The sequence below is a fragment of the Paroedura picta genome, chromosome 1 (genome assembly GCF_049243985.1).
Source record: "Paroedura picta isolate Pp20150507F chromosome 1, Ppicta_v3.0, whole genome shotgun sequence".
Classification (NCBI taxonomy): domain Eukaryota; kingdom Metazoa; phylum Chordata; class Lepidosauria; order Squamata; family Gekkonidae; genus Paroedura; species Paroedura picta.
In genome coordinates this window covers 19,053,623-19,069,947 of record NC_135369.1, presented here as the reverse complement: position 1 = coordinate 19,069,947, position 16,325 = coordinate 19,053,623, and the positions used below count along the sequence as shown (strand labels likewise).

Here is a 16,325-nt window from a genome sequence, read left to right as displayed (position 1 = left end):
TAAGGAAGGAGAGGGGTGAATGCCTGTTAGTCCTCCCCACCGATCGTCCCTGCAGGCGCAATCAGCCCCTCGACGGCAAAACGTTCACACACAGTCCTCCTTAAGGAGTTGCTCCGAAGTAAGCGAGGCGGCGGGGCGGGGGTCTTCGAGCCAGACCCCTGGGAACATACCGTAGCCTCCCCCAAGACGCATTTCTTCAAGGACTGCAAGACTTAGTCCTACTGAATTTTAAAGGGCGTCGCTATTTCCCCCCCCCCCCAACAAAAAATTTAAAAAATAAAGTCGGAGAAGACGAGGAAGGGTCCAAATCGCCACCAAGTCCCGACAAACCACCCTTCTCTCAATTATACTTTCCGGGAATTGCAAACTTGCTATCGTTGCGATTTTTTTTATTTTTCATGGGAGTCACTCCGGAATAAGCCACCGCCTAGCACGCATCCACGTCCACTTCTGCGCGATGCCATGTGCGCTCCTAATCCCTCCGAGCGAAGGCGCACACCCACCTCCTTCGAGCACCCCCAAACAGGCGCAGCTCCGCCAACGGACCCTCCGAAACGGGGAGGAGGACCCAGCATGTAAACAACAAGCCCTCGGTGCGCCATTCCACACGTGCAGCCTGAACACGCGCAGAGCCTTCCTGGAGACGCGGATCTCCACTGTGCCAAGGTCCGTCTATGCCAGGGGTTATTTCCCCTTTCCACACTCTGCATGCACCCCACTGCCCCTAGTTCCTAGTTGCAGGAGGGGTAAGGGTCCACACCCGATAATGCCCTGGAAACAACTCAAATAAATGAGTGGCATTTGAAGTCAACTCATAAATTTTCTAGAGAACTGCTTTCGGAAAACAGGGGAGGGGGGGCCACAGCCTTTCACCAACGCCCCCTGGCTGTGGCATCCCTGGTGCCCAGCAACCCCCCCCCCCCCCCGGCCAGCCAGTTCTCCAAACTTTCCATCAACTCTGCAGGAAAAAAGTCCAGAGCCTGCAGAAGTTCTGTCAACCCCACCAGCACTCTGCCTTGTGTGCCAAGGGCGTTGCCCACTCTCAGATGCCAAGGGGGCTCCGCAAAGAGAGGGGGGGAGGTGCGAAGCGACCCCTTTTCTGCAAGGAAAAACTTTAAAATATCCACCGGGATCCATTTGGAGCAAGGCAGTTTGGCCACCCCTTCGCAAAAAGCGTTAAGAAAAAGTTGCACATTTCGAAGGTGAGTTTAGGGAAGGAGAAGGGGAGGCTCGGTAGAATTCCCCCACACACACACACAGCCCCTGGTAAAACCGTCCTGTTCCCCCCCCACACACACACACACACACACTATCGATGTCCTCTAAAGAGGACCGTCACCCCCCATGCCAAGTCCTTTGCCCACCGAGCCTGTGGCACTGATCCCATTTCTCCTCCTGAGATGCCAGCTGCCTTCCCTCGCCCCTCGGCTGGTACCTGTGGGTCAGAGGCTTTCAGTTGCCCGGCACGGCCATGTCAGACGATGTCCCGGTACTGCCTAGACCCCGATCTGGGTCGGGATTCCTGGAGGCGGTAGCTGCTGAGCCCTGGCAAGCAGGCTCCTGTGATATCCCTGCAGCAGGAGCGCTCAGAGTGGGCAGCTCCCAGCCCTGGGTTGGGCTCTTGTAACTCAGCCTGGAATGGGTGTGACTCTCTCCCCTTCCCAGAGCCAAGGAGGGGAGGGAACAAGCTAAGCAGACGCAGAGAGAGCCAGCCCTGAGCGAACACTCGGCAGGCCTCTCCAGCCAGCGCCAGCAAAACCTCTGTCTCTCCTCGGGCAGCGCCAGGGAAGAGGGACCTGGCTGCACGTGGGCCACCCCTTCCTACCCTCGCTGGGTTTCTGAACTGGCTTGCGGCAGAGGGCATTTTCCACGGCAGGGCTTGTCCGTTCTTGGAAGGAGGGTCCTTGCTGGGAACGGCAGAGGTCCTTCCCTGGAGGCTTCCTGGGGGATCCTTTGCTGATGAAGCCAGATTGTCCACCACCCGGTCCTGTCCTCTGGAAGGGAAGGCGGGTGATGTTGCAGGGGCCACTGTCCAGGCAGGGCGAGGACAAAACCAAGAAGGCCCTCAACAATGCCAAGCCTGCCTGTGAAGATCTGTGAAGTTCAGAGGACTCTGGGCATATTCTAGAGGACATGCCCTGGTCACTCAGCTTGCCTGCAAATGACTGTTCAGCTCCACCTGAGTTCCCAAACAGCAGTTCTCTGTTGCATCCCCATAAGAATTATGTTATCTGTTCTTGCAATTTCCGGCTCCCCCATCCCCTCAATTTACTGTGATCTTCCTGGGTTCGGTGTGTTTGCCTTCCCAGTGTCCTTGCTCACCCTGGAGTTGGCAATGGTTAATAATAATAATAATAATAATAATAATAATAATAATAATAATAATAATAGTAGTAGTAGTAGTAGCAGCAGCAGCAGCAGCAGCAGCAGCAGCAGCAGCAGCAGCAGGAAGAAGAAGAAGAAGAAGAAGAAGAAGAAGAAGAAGAAGAAGAAGAAGAAGAAGAAGAAGGTTTTTATACCCCGCTTTTCACTGCCCGAAAGAGTCTCCAAGCGGCCTACAATTGTCTTCTGTTCCAAGTATTCACAACAGACACCCTGTGAGGGAGATGGGGCTTAGAGGGCTCTGACAGGAGGGCTCTGCGAGAACAGCTCTAACAGGACCGTGACTGGCCCAAGATCACCCAGCTGGCGGCAAGTGGAGGAGAGGGGAATCAGACCTGGCTCTCCAGATTAGAAGCTGCCACTCTTAACCACTACACCACGTTGCCTCAACCATGCCCATGTCAGCACCATTTCCCTTGCATCAGGACCCTGCAGTTGCTGCCACCCTCCTGTGTGCCCCCAGGGATAATTTTCAGGATTTTAAAGATGTAGCATTACAAGGAAAATGCAGGGGAGACTGTGAGGAAGACGGTCTTTTGCCACTGGGGAAGCCCCTGCATTTGTAGTGAAAGCAAGAGATCACATGGCAGAAGCCACCCGGAACATGGAAGCTGCCTTATACTGAGTCAGACCACTGAGCCTTCAAGGATAGTATTGCCTATTCAGACTGGCAGCAGCTCTCCAGGATTACAGGCAGAGGTCCTTCACTCTACCTATACTAGAGAGCCAGCTTGGTGTTGTGGTTAAGAGTGGCAGGCTCTGATCTGGAGAACTGGGTTGGATTCTCTGCTCTTTCCCCGCATGTAGCCAGCTGGATGAGAGCTCTCAGTTCTCTCAGAGCTCTCTCAGCCTCACTTACTAATAGGGTATCTTCTGTGGGGAGAGGAAGGGAAGGTGATTGTAAGCCATTTTGAGAGTCCTTCGGGTAGTACAAAGCAGGATACAACAACTCAGCACTGACCCAGGGACCTTCTGCATGCCCTGTAGATGCTGTGACTCTGAGCCACAGCCCCTTACCGGCTGCTTTGTAGGGCTTTACCATCACTTTGTGAAGTAGCCATAATTGGTGGCTGCACACGGAAAGATAAATCCAGGGTTCTCTTCTGCGGAAAGCTCATCCGCTGTCATGCAACCCCCAATAAGCTTCCCCAGCATGGTTTGGAAACCACACCTCCATTTCGTCTTTTCGCTCTCCTTCCTCCCTGTCACCACCTCATGATCACCCATCCCACTGTAAAGCTCCTCAAAGCATAATCTCTTTTTTCTTCTGCCACTCAGTAAATCCCGCCGACCACAATGGCACTGCAGAAATGAACAGCAATGAAAGAGGAATGGAGTCTATTCAACCATCTCTGGGCCTTTCTACCTCCCCAGTATCTAGTTTTTGCACATCCATTGTGCACTAGTTTGTCACATGCGTAGCTGCCTTGTACTGAGTCAGGCCATTGGTCTTTCTGGCTCAGTATTGCTCAATTTGATTGGCAGAGGCTGAGGAAGGCCTTTCCCAACAACTGCTATCTGGAAATGCCGGAGTCTGAACCCCCGGACCTTTTCTATGATAGGAAGGGCCATTGCTCAGTAGCAGAGCATCTGCTTGGCATGCAGAAGATCCCAGGTTCAATCCCCGGCATCTCCACTTAAAAGGACCAGGCAGGAGGTGACGGGAAAGACCTTTGTCTGAGACCCGGGACAGCCGCTGCCAGCCTGAGTACACAGTACTGACTCTGGGTCTGAGTGTGTTCACCTTCTGCACACAAAGTGTGTGATCCTCTACCCAACAATGGCTCAGCCCATCATTTGTTCTGCACCACCCATGTGGGCAGTGCTGCATTTCCTGCGTACTGAAAACACCACATTTTGTACTCGGGGGAAATATTTATATAGCCTCCGCAGCTTATCTGGAGCTTTACATGGTAATATGAGAGCATAAGAAGAGGCCTGCCCTGGCCAGGCCAAACCCAGCCGATCCCTCAAACAACATACAAATATAAGCATAGTCCTGAAATGTTTGTCTAATCCAGCATCCTGTTTCCAGCAGCCATCTTGATGCCTCCAGGAAGTTCAGAGGCACCGTCCGCAGCATCTAGAAACTTGCAGGTGGCGGCCTTGGGCCAGAGTTCCCTTTAGCTATCATAGCTATGAACAAGTCCTATCCTCCTTCATGAATCCAGCCTTTCTCAGCCTTTTTACCATCGAGAAACCCCTGAATCATTCCTCAGGCTTTGAGAAACCCCGGAAGGGGCACAATTATAGAATATGGTTAGGAAGCAAAGCTGTGGGCACGCCCACCCAGGGTCCCTCCCTTTCCCACCCCCTCCAAGCCCATCACTGACCATTCTAGGGGGTTGACATGACCATATATGGCCATCTCATACGATACATTTTTTAACAATTAAAAAAATATATATCTTTTAACATGAATTAACTCCCTCCCACTCAGGAAACCCTTCCAGGGCTGTCAAGAAACTCCAGGGTTTCAGGAAACCCTGGTTGAGAAATCCCAGTCTAATCATTATTATTTTTTTAAATCCTTTGTAAACTGGAAGGGTGCTTTGAAAATATGCTGTGGAAGCTAGCAGCAGGAGGGCAGCCAGTGTCAGATCTCAGACTCTAAACAGGGCTGATGCTTGGATGGGAGACCACCAAGGAAGGCTCTGTGGATGAAGGCCAACTGCCTCTGTTTCTCACTTGCCTTGAAGGCCCCTTGTTGGCGTCACCATGTCGGCCGCAGCATGACAGCCCTTGACACACCGAAATGAGAGGCCCACTACCTTCTGAGGCAGAGAATTCTCTACGTTATTTATGCCCCAAATGAAGTATTTTCTCTTGTTTATCCCAATCCCGTTATAAACCAGCTTCTGATGGCTGCACCTGAGTTCTCATACAAGAAAAGACAGGAGAATCGCTCCGTTCAAATAGACTTCACACAATGCGACATTTACTCACGTGAACACACAAAGCTGATATACCAAATGAGACCCTCGGTCAGCCGAGGGCAGGACCCTCTACTCTGCCTGGCATAAATTCACCATCACATCAGAGGGTTTCCACCTTACCTGATGCTTTTAACTGCAGATGCCGGAGACTGAAGCTTCGGCAGGCAAAGCAGAGGCCCTTCCACTGAGCCACAGCTCCCCCCCACACACACACACACACAAGGAACGCACCGCCAGAAGAGATGGCCACGAGGTTCAGATGGCTTTGCATTTTAAAAAATTGAGGCAGGGGGGCCCCAAGTCTGCCAATGGAAAATTCTTGTCAAATTCAAACTATTTCCCTCACCTCAAAACTCTTGAGCAGAACTCTGGTCCCTGGATGAGCAGCTGGTGCAGAAGAAGCAATGGGAGACGGAGTTCAACAGCCAGAAGTGTAGATGTTGGGGAAGGGAGGCCACAAGCTTCCTGTGGGTTGCCCCCGTACTACGAAAACTCCCCCGCCCTTCTGCAACAAGTCCTCCTGCCCAAACACCTGCAATATTTACTTGCTATAAATACCCAGAGTGCGCAACTTGTTTCTGTTTCATAAATATCACCCAAAAAATGCTCCTGCCCAATCACGTAGCTTCTCAGAGTTGGCTCAGGGGCTGCCCATCTGGTTGGCCAGGGCTGGTTCTCCGGCCAACCCAGTTGGAATGGCACAGTTAGGAAGGTGCGCTATGCACTACAGTGTTTCGGATCGCTCCCTATCTTCAGCAGCGTGGGGGGAGACCTGAGTTGCTTCCCACACCTGTGCCACTATTGACCGGGCATTGCCGTGGGGGTGTGGATTGGTGTGGACAGCACTGGAGTGGGCAAACTTTGCTTGGAGCGCCAAAATTAGAATCATAGAATAGAATCATAGAGTTGGAAGGGGCCATACAGGCCATCTAGTCCAACCCCCTGCTCAACGCAGGATCAGCCCTAAGCATCCTAAAGCATCCAAGAAAAGTGTGTATCCAACCTTTGCTTGAAGACTGCCAGTGAGGGGGAGCTCACCACCTCCTTAGGCAGCCTATTCCACTGCTGAACTACTCTGACTGAAATTTTTTTCCTGATATCTAGCCTATATCGTTGTACTTGAAGTTTAAACCCATTACTGCGTGTCCTGTCCTCTGCAGCCAACAGAAACAGCATCCTGCCCTCCTCCAAGTGACAACCTTTCAAATACTTAAAGAGGGCTACCATGGGCCTCCTTGAACCCAGCCCTGCAATTCTCCCCTTGTTAAGAAATGGTTGAGCCAGCTTGGTGTCATGGTTAAGAGTGTTGCCCTTTGATGTGGAGAGCTGGATATAATTCCCCGCTCCTCCTCCATGTGCAGCCAGCTGGATGACCTTGGGCTCACCACAGCACTGATAAAGCTTTTCTGACTGAGCAGGAATATCAGGGCTCTCTCAGCCTCACCGGCATCTACGAACCAACTCTTCTTATAAGAACTCTCTCAGCCTCAATTCCCACACAGGGGGTCTGTTGTGGGGAGAGAAAAGGGAAGGGAATGGGAAGCCACTTTGAGTCTCCTTCAGACAGTAAAAAGCGGGGTATAAAACCTAACTATTTTTCTTCTACTTCGGTCAGACCTGCAGAAGATCTCCTGGATTTAGAACTGACCTCCAGACAACTGAGATCAGTTCACCCAGAGAAAATGACTGCCTGGGGAGGTGGTGGGGGGGGGGTTGGACTATGGCATTATATCTTACTGATGAGGTCCCCTCCCTCCCTCCCTCCCTCCCAGACTCCATCCCCATGTCTCCAGTAATCTCCCTAGCCTGGAGTTGGCAACCCTTCATAGTGTTCACCCTCCAAGACGTGTCCTCTGCAGTCTGGAGATGTAATTCCAGGAGACCTCCAGGCCCCACTGGAGGTTGGAAACTTTGCCTCCTCTCTCCTACCCCCAGCATTGAGCAGCCCCTAATAACAGTTCTGTTCCCAGGCAGCCTGAGATACAGAAGTGAAGCCCGCATCTCTCCTGGAGCCTGTAATTACAACTGGGATCTCTCTCTGTAGCCATAACAGAAAGATGGATTAAAGTCTCTGTCTTTGCTGAATGGGAAACCTGAACAGACGTTGCCTCACACATAACTTAAGCCAGGCAGACGATGACTGGCAAGAGGGGGGGGGGGGGAGGGAGAAACAGCAAGATGTTAATCATGGGGGAGGGAGGATTACTTAGCAAGAGCACAAACAAACATACAAACCAAAGCGGAGAGATCTTAACACGGGCTGGTTCTCCGTTCAGCGTCGGAGATTCTGGAGAGCGGAGTCAAGAAAGAGGCAGCAGAGGCTACTGCCCAAAAACAATTCTTCCCTTGAGGCCTCATTCACCTGCGGAACACAAGGCATGGTAAGGAGGACCATGGACATTTGGTGCTTTCGTTTTTTAAAAAAAGAGGATTAGACAAGTTAGTGGAAGAGGATGGGTTATTTGAGGTGGTGGCTAGACGGAACCTCCATGTCCAGAGGCAGTCTCCTGCTGAATACAAGGGTGGGTACGACACGCAGCAAGTGAGGTTTTTGCCTTCTTCCCTGATTTGTGGAAGAACTGGCTTCTCCCCCAGTAGGATTGGCCACTCTGGGTGAGGAAACACCTGGAGATATGGGGGTGGAGCCTGGGGAGGGAGGGGCTTGGGGAGGGGCCATACCTCAGCTGAGGACGATACCAAAGCAGCCATTTTCTCCAGGGGAGCTGCCCAGGGAGACAAATTGTAATAGCAGGGGATTCCCAGGCCCCTCCTGGTGGTTGGCAGCCCTTTCCCCCAAGCTGTCGTCTTGGCTCTGCCTCTGAGCCTTTGCGGGCATTTCTTCCTAAACATCAAATCAAACCCATTTTACTTCCAATAAGGAAGCTCTTCCTGGAGAACGTTTTGTGAGGCTGAGGCCTAGCTAGGTCCCCCTCAGCCATGCAGTCAAAAGAGCCGAACCACACCCGTCCCCAATCCTCCAGGGCTGGCCCAAGCCGAGGAGGAAAACCTTAACAACATCCGGCCTCCTACTAATTAATAAGGAGATGCCATGCGCTGGGAAGTTTTCCAGAGCTGAAGCAAAGAGGCGTTCAGGGCAGCCCTGGGAGGAAAAGACGTCACTTGCTTAACCCCTGGTGTGCACCTGTGGAATGATGTGTGCATGGGGGGTTGTGTGTGGATTTCAACGAAAAGCAACCTTGGCCATTTAGGGCAGGCATTCTCCTCTCCACTAGGGATGCCATTCTCCAGGTGGGACCTGGAGGTCCTCCAGCATTACAGCTCATCTTCAGGCGACAGAGATCAGTTTCCTTGGAGAAAATGGCCACTTGTATGGCATTATATCCCAATGAAGACCCTCCCCTCCACAGAGCGATACTCCTGGCCTTGACTCAGGCCGGGGCCTTTTTGTTCTTGGCTCCGACCTGGTGGAATGAGCTTCTGGGAGAACTGGGGGCCCTGATGGAGTTGGCAAAGTTCCGCAGGGCCTGTAAAACGAAGCTCTTCCGCCAGGTCTTTGGTTGAGGCTGGGTTAGCAAGATCTATGGGCCCCCCTCAAGTCTCACTATAATATCTAGTGCACCCTCATTACTGACTGGGGGAGGTAGGAGGGATTTGTCATCTCAGAGTATATTATAGATGTGTGTTGTTTTTTAGGTTGGGGTTTTATTGGGATTTTATATGTAACCTGCCTTGAGACCAAGGCGGAAGGCAGGATAGAAATTTAATAAATAAATAAATAAACCCCGCCCTCTGCAGGCTCCACCCCCAAAGTCTCAAGGTTTTCCCCAACCTGGACATGGCAACACTACTCTCCACCCCACCCACTTGCAAAATTAGTGTCACAGAACTGATATGCTGCCCCTTTGGCCTGGGACATTCCACAGCATTTAAGTTAAACCTGCAGTTCTTTCTAATCGTGGCTCTCGGAATGAACCTGAGACCTCCTGCACGGGAGGCATGCACTGTGCCACTAAGCCACACTGTTCCTTATCTGTTCACCTCCCCTTGCAAAGGTCCTTTCTTTCTTATCTGTTTCCTGGACTCCCCCTGCTCGTGGTCTGAGCCACAGGAGTGTGCATGGTGCAATTAATTACTGTTTACCAAGCACGTCAGGATCCCCGGAAGAGAGGCGCCAGAAAAAGTGGTGCTGGCTCTTCTAATTATTACCTGGCTTGCAGGAGGCTGACATCGTCAGCAAAGCCCCTTGAAGACAGCGTGCAGGCAGAGGAGCCCTGGGCCACAGTGCAGGAAGTGCATTGTTAGAGCTTTGTAAGGATCCAGCTTTCTGTGGAGAGGGGACCCAAGACTGTCCTGTATAATAGATCCTGTACCAGCTCCGCTTTTTTGTCATGGTCTCCATTAACCCCTCTCAGCACCCCACAGTAGTGAAGGATACATCTGCCCATTAATCTCCAATCTTGACATATTTCTTTCCTTCACTATGTTTCCCCTCGGAATTTAACCCAAACAAGTGGCGACTTTATAAACTAGTTATTCCTGCTTGGTCCTTGAATCTGCTAAACATCTTCATTATGCTGTATGCTAATTTACTGCTCACCTTTTCCCTATATTGACTGTATCGGAGAAAGTGTGCGTGCACACGAAAGCTTATACCTTTAATACAACCTGGTTGGTTTTAAAGGTGCCCCTGGACTCAAACTTGGTTTTCTTGCCTCATGTGGCTGTGAGTTCCCTTTTGAAACGGGTGCCCCCAAAAACCTTGGAGAAAAATATACTCATTTTAGGGATGCCAGCCTTCAGGTGAGACCTGGAGGTCCCAACGTAGATCTGGCAACCCTAGACCCCTAGCTTTGGAAGGGAGGTTCTGTGGCATCACAACCCTGCCAAGCTTTCTCCCCACCCTAAACACCACCTCCCAATTCCCCACCCCCAAACCTCCAAGAATTCCCCAACCCGGAGCTGGTGACCTTTCCCAAATCTCCAAGAATTTCTCATCCCAGATCTGTTAACCTTATATGTGGCTCCGAACGACCTTAGGTGCTGCAGACTGTGGAATGGCAAGCTTGGGGCCTCGCTAAGGGCCTTATTGCCCATGCACAGACATTTACATGCATGCGCATAAGAGCCAGGATCCATCCACCCATTAAATTCTGCAGCTGAACCCCAAGGAATGACAGCACGAGATAATCACACTAACTCAAAGACTCTGACTCAAAGGCAAAAATAGGGGCAGGAAATCACCAAAGATGAGAAAACAGGGAGGGTCCTTGGTAAATAAGGACCTGATTGTCGTTTGTGAAGTTGGGTTTGCTTTCAAGTCTGCATTGTGTATCTTTTTAATGAGTCTTTTGTGAGCCATCTTAAATATTTCAGTCACTCCGCAGTCAAGCCAGAATGTGGTTGGAAAGTCCGCATACCCTGGCTTCCCTAAGCCCCTGTGATCCTCACGCACACCATAAATGGAAGCGGTGTCTACACCGGGTAAAGGGTGACTTTTTAACTAGAGTTGATAACCTGGTTACAATTATTGTGAGGCAACGCTAGGAAAGCTACACCAAGTCGCCTTCCAAACATGCCTCCTTAATTGTGAGTGTCCTCAGGAGCAGACTTTTGAACCTGACTATCTCAGCATCATAAACCTTCTGGGATGAACATCAGTAGTATAAAGAGGGACAGTCCATCAGGGGTAGCCAAACTGCGGCCTTCCAGATGTCCATGGACTACAGTTCCCATGAGCCCCTGCCAGCATTTGCTGGCAGGGGCTCATGGGAATTGTAGTCCATGGACATCTGGAGGGCCGCAGTTTGACTTCCCCTGGTCCATATGATTCTTTATAGCCAGACAGAACAGCTTGCCTTTGAAATCATGGTTATTTTATCATCTCACTGTTTTGGCAACTCTGTCTTATTACTGTTTCCCCTTTCTTCTGTCTTGGTTCCATGTTATTATTCCAAAATCATTATTTTAAAAAGTATTATTCATGCATTTGTTTCCTCTAACAGAGGCCTTGTCCCCCACATTCAGTTGCGTTGACTGGCAGTCCCAGTTGTCATTTTACATTTTGAGTTTTCTGTTTTCAATGCATTTTCTGTGTTTTATCTGTCCTAAAGGTAAAGGTATCCCCTGTGCAAGCACCGAGGCATGTCTGACCCTTGGGGTCATTCCCTCCAGCGTTTTATTGGCAGACTCTATACAGGGTGGTTTGCCAGTGCCTTTCCCCAGTCATTACCGTTTTACCCCCCAGCAGCAAGCTGGGTACTCATTTCACCGACCTCGGAAGGATGGAAGGCTGAGTCAACTTTGAGCCGGCTGCTGGGATCAAACTCCCAGCCTCATGGTCAGAGCTTCAGACAGCATGTCAGCTGCCTTACCATCCTGTGCCACAAGAGGCTCTTCCAAGAGGTGAGATCAGGGGGGAATTAGGGCCAGGTCCCCAATCGCTTTTGTGGGATCATCCCAGAGACAGGTGAAGTCATTCCTAAAAAGAGCCTTTGTGGGTACATGACATGTGCAATATTTTGCCACTCATATTGCAAAACCACCACCTGCCTGCAGACATCTGGGTACTCATTTTACCGAGCTTGGAAGGATGGAAGGCTGAGTCAACCTTGGCCCGGCTGCTGGGATCGAACTCCCAGCCTCATGGGCAGAGCTTTCAGACAGCATTTCAGATGCTTACCACTCTGAGCCACAAGAGGCTCTTTTTATCTGTCCTAAGTTCCATAAATAAGAAAGGCAGCTAATAAACATTGCCTATAATAAATATAAATAATTTTGGGGGGCTGATGCCAGAGTAGGGATGCCAGCCTCCAGGTGGGACCTGGGGATACGCCGGAATTACAGCTCATCTCCAGACTCAGCAGGGTATAATCCTTCCCCCTCCTCAGACTCTGCCCATCTTTGGGAGGCTGGAAAACCTCCTGATCCTTCATGGCCATGGAATTTTCCATTGTTTGCCCCCCCCCCACTCTCTCTCTCTCCCCCTCCCTCCCTCCCTCTTTCTCCCCGAGGATAAAGGTGGTTTTTACAAATGACTTTTACAGAGAATTTACTGTATATATTTTCCCAGACTAAAGCATGAAAGAAATGCAGGCACCAGGACAGGGGGGTGGGTTGGTATGTAGGGGGGAGGGCACTAGGGGAGCCAAGGGGGTAGCAGCCCCCAAAAGTTCGAGAACCACTTAAAGCACCCATTTTCTCGGGGGGAACTGAGTTCCGTAGTCTGGAGATAAACTGCAATTATTTCAGATCCCCAGGTCCCACCTGGAGACTGGCATCCCTAATTTCCAGGAGATTGACAGGCCTACCTGGACGTTGACCACCCTCGGCCTCTTATACCTGGGGAAAGTGTCGCCATTAGTCAACTGGTTCCACCTAGGGTGGCCAGCCTCCAAGTGGAACCTGGAGGTCTCCTAGAATTACAGCTGGTCTCCAGAAAGGAGTGATGTTCCCTTGGAGAAAATGGCCGCTCTGGAAGGTGAACTCTATGGCCTGTATACCCTCCCCTCCTCAAACCGTGCCTGTACCAGGTTCCACTCCCTAAAATTCCCTACCCGGAGTTAGCAACCCTAAATCCACAGGACCGAAACCCTTTGCTAACTGCAAAGATGCGCAAAGCCCTCTTGTGTGGAGATTCTTTCGGTAATTCGGTATGAGGTAACAATGCTGGGAGAAATTTATAACCCGAGCTGGTTTCCTAGCTAGTCAAACCGAAACCTTCCACCCGGGAATTCTTCACGTGGCCTGGGCTATCCCCAAGCAGTTGCCTCAGAGCCAAATGTCCGCCATGACTCAACAACACCAGCCTTGCTTCGCGGCCACACCAGTCATCGTCATGAGGAACTGGGGACAGAGTTTCCCTTCTGCTTGCTTCTCCAGACCTTGAGCGGTCTGGCGATTATATTTGCCTCTATTGTGAGCTGGTAGCCTTAGCAACCATGCACCAATAGCCCTTCCCGTAGAGAACGGAGAGGGGATTCCCTCCGGCCTGGAAGCAAGGTGCCACCTTCAAGGGGAAGCCTGGGGCTTCGCCTTGCAGGGCGGAGAGCTTTTTGAAATCAGACCCTGTGAGCATCTCTGGCTGCATCCTTGGTGAATTCTAGGCTGAAGCAGGGCGTGCCACATTCCCACTCGGATTTCTTTGCAGAGGAGAGGAGGAGTTTGATAAGAAACAGACTTGAGTCACAGAAGGAGAAACTCCTTCAGGGCTCCTTACAAGATCTGCTACCGAGCCACATTCTGGCCTTCGCTCCAGATAAATGCTTGTGACGCCCACCCACCACTCTGAGGACCTGTTTATACCAGAAGGGAAGACTTAAACAAGGCTGTGGCATTTATCCTCTCTCTCTCTCTCTCAACTGAAGCTGTAAAATAGCAAAGTTTCTTCCCTTTTCAACTCACCACTAGAAACCCGCGGACCACAACTACCCGTTTCCAGATCTGCTTATGTTCTGCAATTTCAGAAACTATTTACATTTTGCACACAAAAAAGCTGAAATTATGAAAGGCAGAATATATACATTTACATGATTAAGCCTTTTTTTTCTTTTTCTTTTTTTTTGGGAGGGGGGGGCTAATGGTCGCAGTCTCCTGGCCACAGGAAATTCCTTAAGGCTATCTAACTCACAGGGTTGTTGTGAGGACAAAAAAGGGGAGAAATGGGTGGGTAGGCTTCCCTGAATTGCTTGAGGGAGGGGAGGATAAAAATACACAAATGTTTTAAAAGTCTGTCTTTGTAGCCTGAAGAGCTAGAATTTTTTTTTTAATTTAAAAACTCTTTAATTTTAATTTGAAGTTCTCAGGATGCAGATTCTGAACCCGGCAATAATTTCTAGATTTGTTACACTGCATGGGGGAACACACTCAGCCTCGTCCATTTCAGCCTACTGCATGTAATGGGAGACACACGATACGGAAGTGGTTTCCAAACCAGCTGGCAGGACCCACAAGTGCGCTGCGACTCTCCTGCAGGTGGATTGTGAGGCTCAAAAGGAAAAGGTGAAACAGGGTGAATTGGAGATGTTGTCATGCAGAATGACTATTAATGCAGCCTGCTGCTCAGTAATGCAATATATATTTATTCTATATCTTATTCTGAACATGTAAGATGTGGATGCTTAAATCCATAGATTAGGACCAACTCAGCGTGGAACACCCAGATTGGCAGATAAATCTGCCTTTATTCGAAATCTATGGGTATAATTATCTGCATTTAAGGCCATGTTCAGAACTGGATATAACAAACAGGAGGCCCACAGGTCTGGAGAGGAGGTGGGAAAGGATAGGATTCCTCTTCCCTGCATGGAGGCGGCTCTGGCGGCACCATGGCGTGGCCGGAGGCGCATCAGAGGACTCGCAGTGTAGGCCACCTGCTTTGCGCGGCCTTGGATGCTGGCTCCATGCCGCTGTCAAGTGCCCTCCAACTCCTCATGTGGACCGCGTGCACCTCTTCGGCAGTGGCTGTGGTATCTCCTCCAGGCAGCCTCTACCACCTTCTGTGCACTGTGGCCGCCGCCCTCTGCTGGGCGCCGCCAGTGCCTTCAGCTGGCCACCGCTGCCTCTTCCTCCTGGCGGGCGCTCCCACCTTCTCATGGGCTCCGCCACCGCGTTCTGCTGGCTGTCGCCATAGCCACCTCCTCCTGGTGGCCACCGTTGCCTTCTCCTGGCTGCTGCCGCCACCTGCTAGGCTTGTCTGCGGTCAGGCTGTGGCTGGCTAGGAAGGGCAGTCTGTGTAGGGGTTGGTCCAATCAGGATGCTGTCTTAGCAGCCCGGACATGCTCCACCCACTGGAACATTCCACAAATATATACATAGGCACATTGGTAGGGATTAAGGGGTTTTATGGGTGTTATATTGTATTTTATTGGTTTCATATGGTGAACCACCCCTAGACAATTTGTCGTGAGGAGTGCTTTAAAAATGTAAATATACGTACATACATACATACATACATACATACATACATACATACATATCTTGTTCAATGTTAACTGTTAAGAAATGCTTACGTTTTATGTCCAGAAGGAGAAACGTTACCTTATGAGCAGGTACCCAAAAGCAGAGTTAGCTTAGAAGTGTAACAGCCACTGCTCTATAGTGTTACCAACCTGGAGTCCACAGGTCTTTACTGTGGACTGTTTAGGGGCAGAAAACTGGACTTCTCAGTATATTGGCAGATCACAGATCTCAGACCCTTAATTCCCAAATAATCAAGGACACAGAGTGATCTGGACCAAAGGACCTCAGAATGAGCCACCAATAAAATCACCATGTTGTGTACAGAGGAGCGGGCCACAGACTCCTTATAAAAACAGGACTGTCAACCAGCCATTCATTCTTTCCTTTGACTGGTATGTTCTCCTGTCGGGACTGATTTATTTACCTAAGATAGCTATAGACCAAGTTTCTATATCGCTCAGAGCCAAAAGCCAATAAAATGGAATTTATTGGACAGAAAAATTTCAGCAACACTCCAACTATCTCCCGCAAGATTTCATGTCAGCCACAAACAGAGCCCCTTAGTTTCCACTGGAAATGGCAAGAATGTCCCAATAACCTGAGCAAGTATGTTCCAATTCCTTTCATTTTTGGCATCGCGACTCCCAAGATCACCCTGAAGTGGGTGGCCAATTTTGAACTGACTGGCTTTTTTTTCTGATGAGTTATGCCTGGCAGGGAGAATCATCATAGCTTCTAATACAGAAAGCAGCAGGGCTGAAGTTTTCTGGATATCACAGGGGCCAAAATATTCACATCCCCTTCATCATTGGCACTGCAGCATGCGTGATCATCCCAAAGCTGGTGGCCTGTTTTAAGACTCACTGCTTAATTTCCTGCTTAATTATGCCAGCCCCAAACAAACAACCTTAACTTCCTTTGCAAATGACAGGGGTCTGGGCCAAGCTATTCCAATTCCCTTCACACATAGCTATGCTAATTCTGAGGCACCCAGCTTTATTTTCTGAGGAGTCATGCCTGTCACAGTTTATTTAATTATTACAAATCCATGCAAACGAAGGACTGGAAAGTAATCATTTTTGAATGGAT

At 50.1% G+C, this 16,325-nt stretch overlaps 1 protein-coding gene and 1 long non-coding RNA gene across 2 annotated transcripts in view; both read right to left on the bottom strand.

Moving 5' to 3' along the window:
* AHNAK (AHNAK nucleoprotein) overlaps positions 1-1,635 on the bottom strand; it is a 70,653-nt gene extending 69,018 nt beyond the window's left edge. The window contains exon 1 of the mRNA XM_077324917.1: positions 1,436-1,635. The gene's annotated coding sequence lies outside the window, so the exon portion shown is untranslated. The remainder of the gene's footprint in view (positions 1-1,435) is intronic.
* A 5,939-nt stretch (positions 1,636-7,574) lies between these two features.
* Positions 7,575-16,325, bottom strand: part of LOC143831686 (uncharacterized) — an 81,873-nt gene continuing 73,122 nt past the window's right edge. The window contains exon 3 of the long non-coding RNA XR_013228938.1: positions 7,575-7,680. This is a non-coding gene — a long non-coding RNA (uncharacterized LOC143831686). The remainder of the gene's footprint in view (positions 7,681-16,325) is intronic.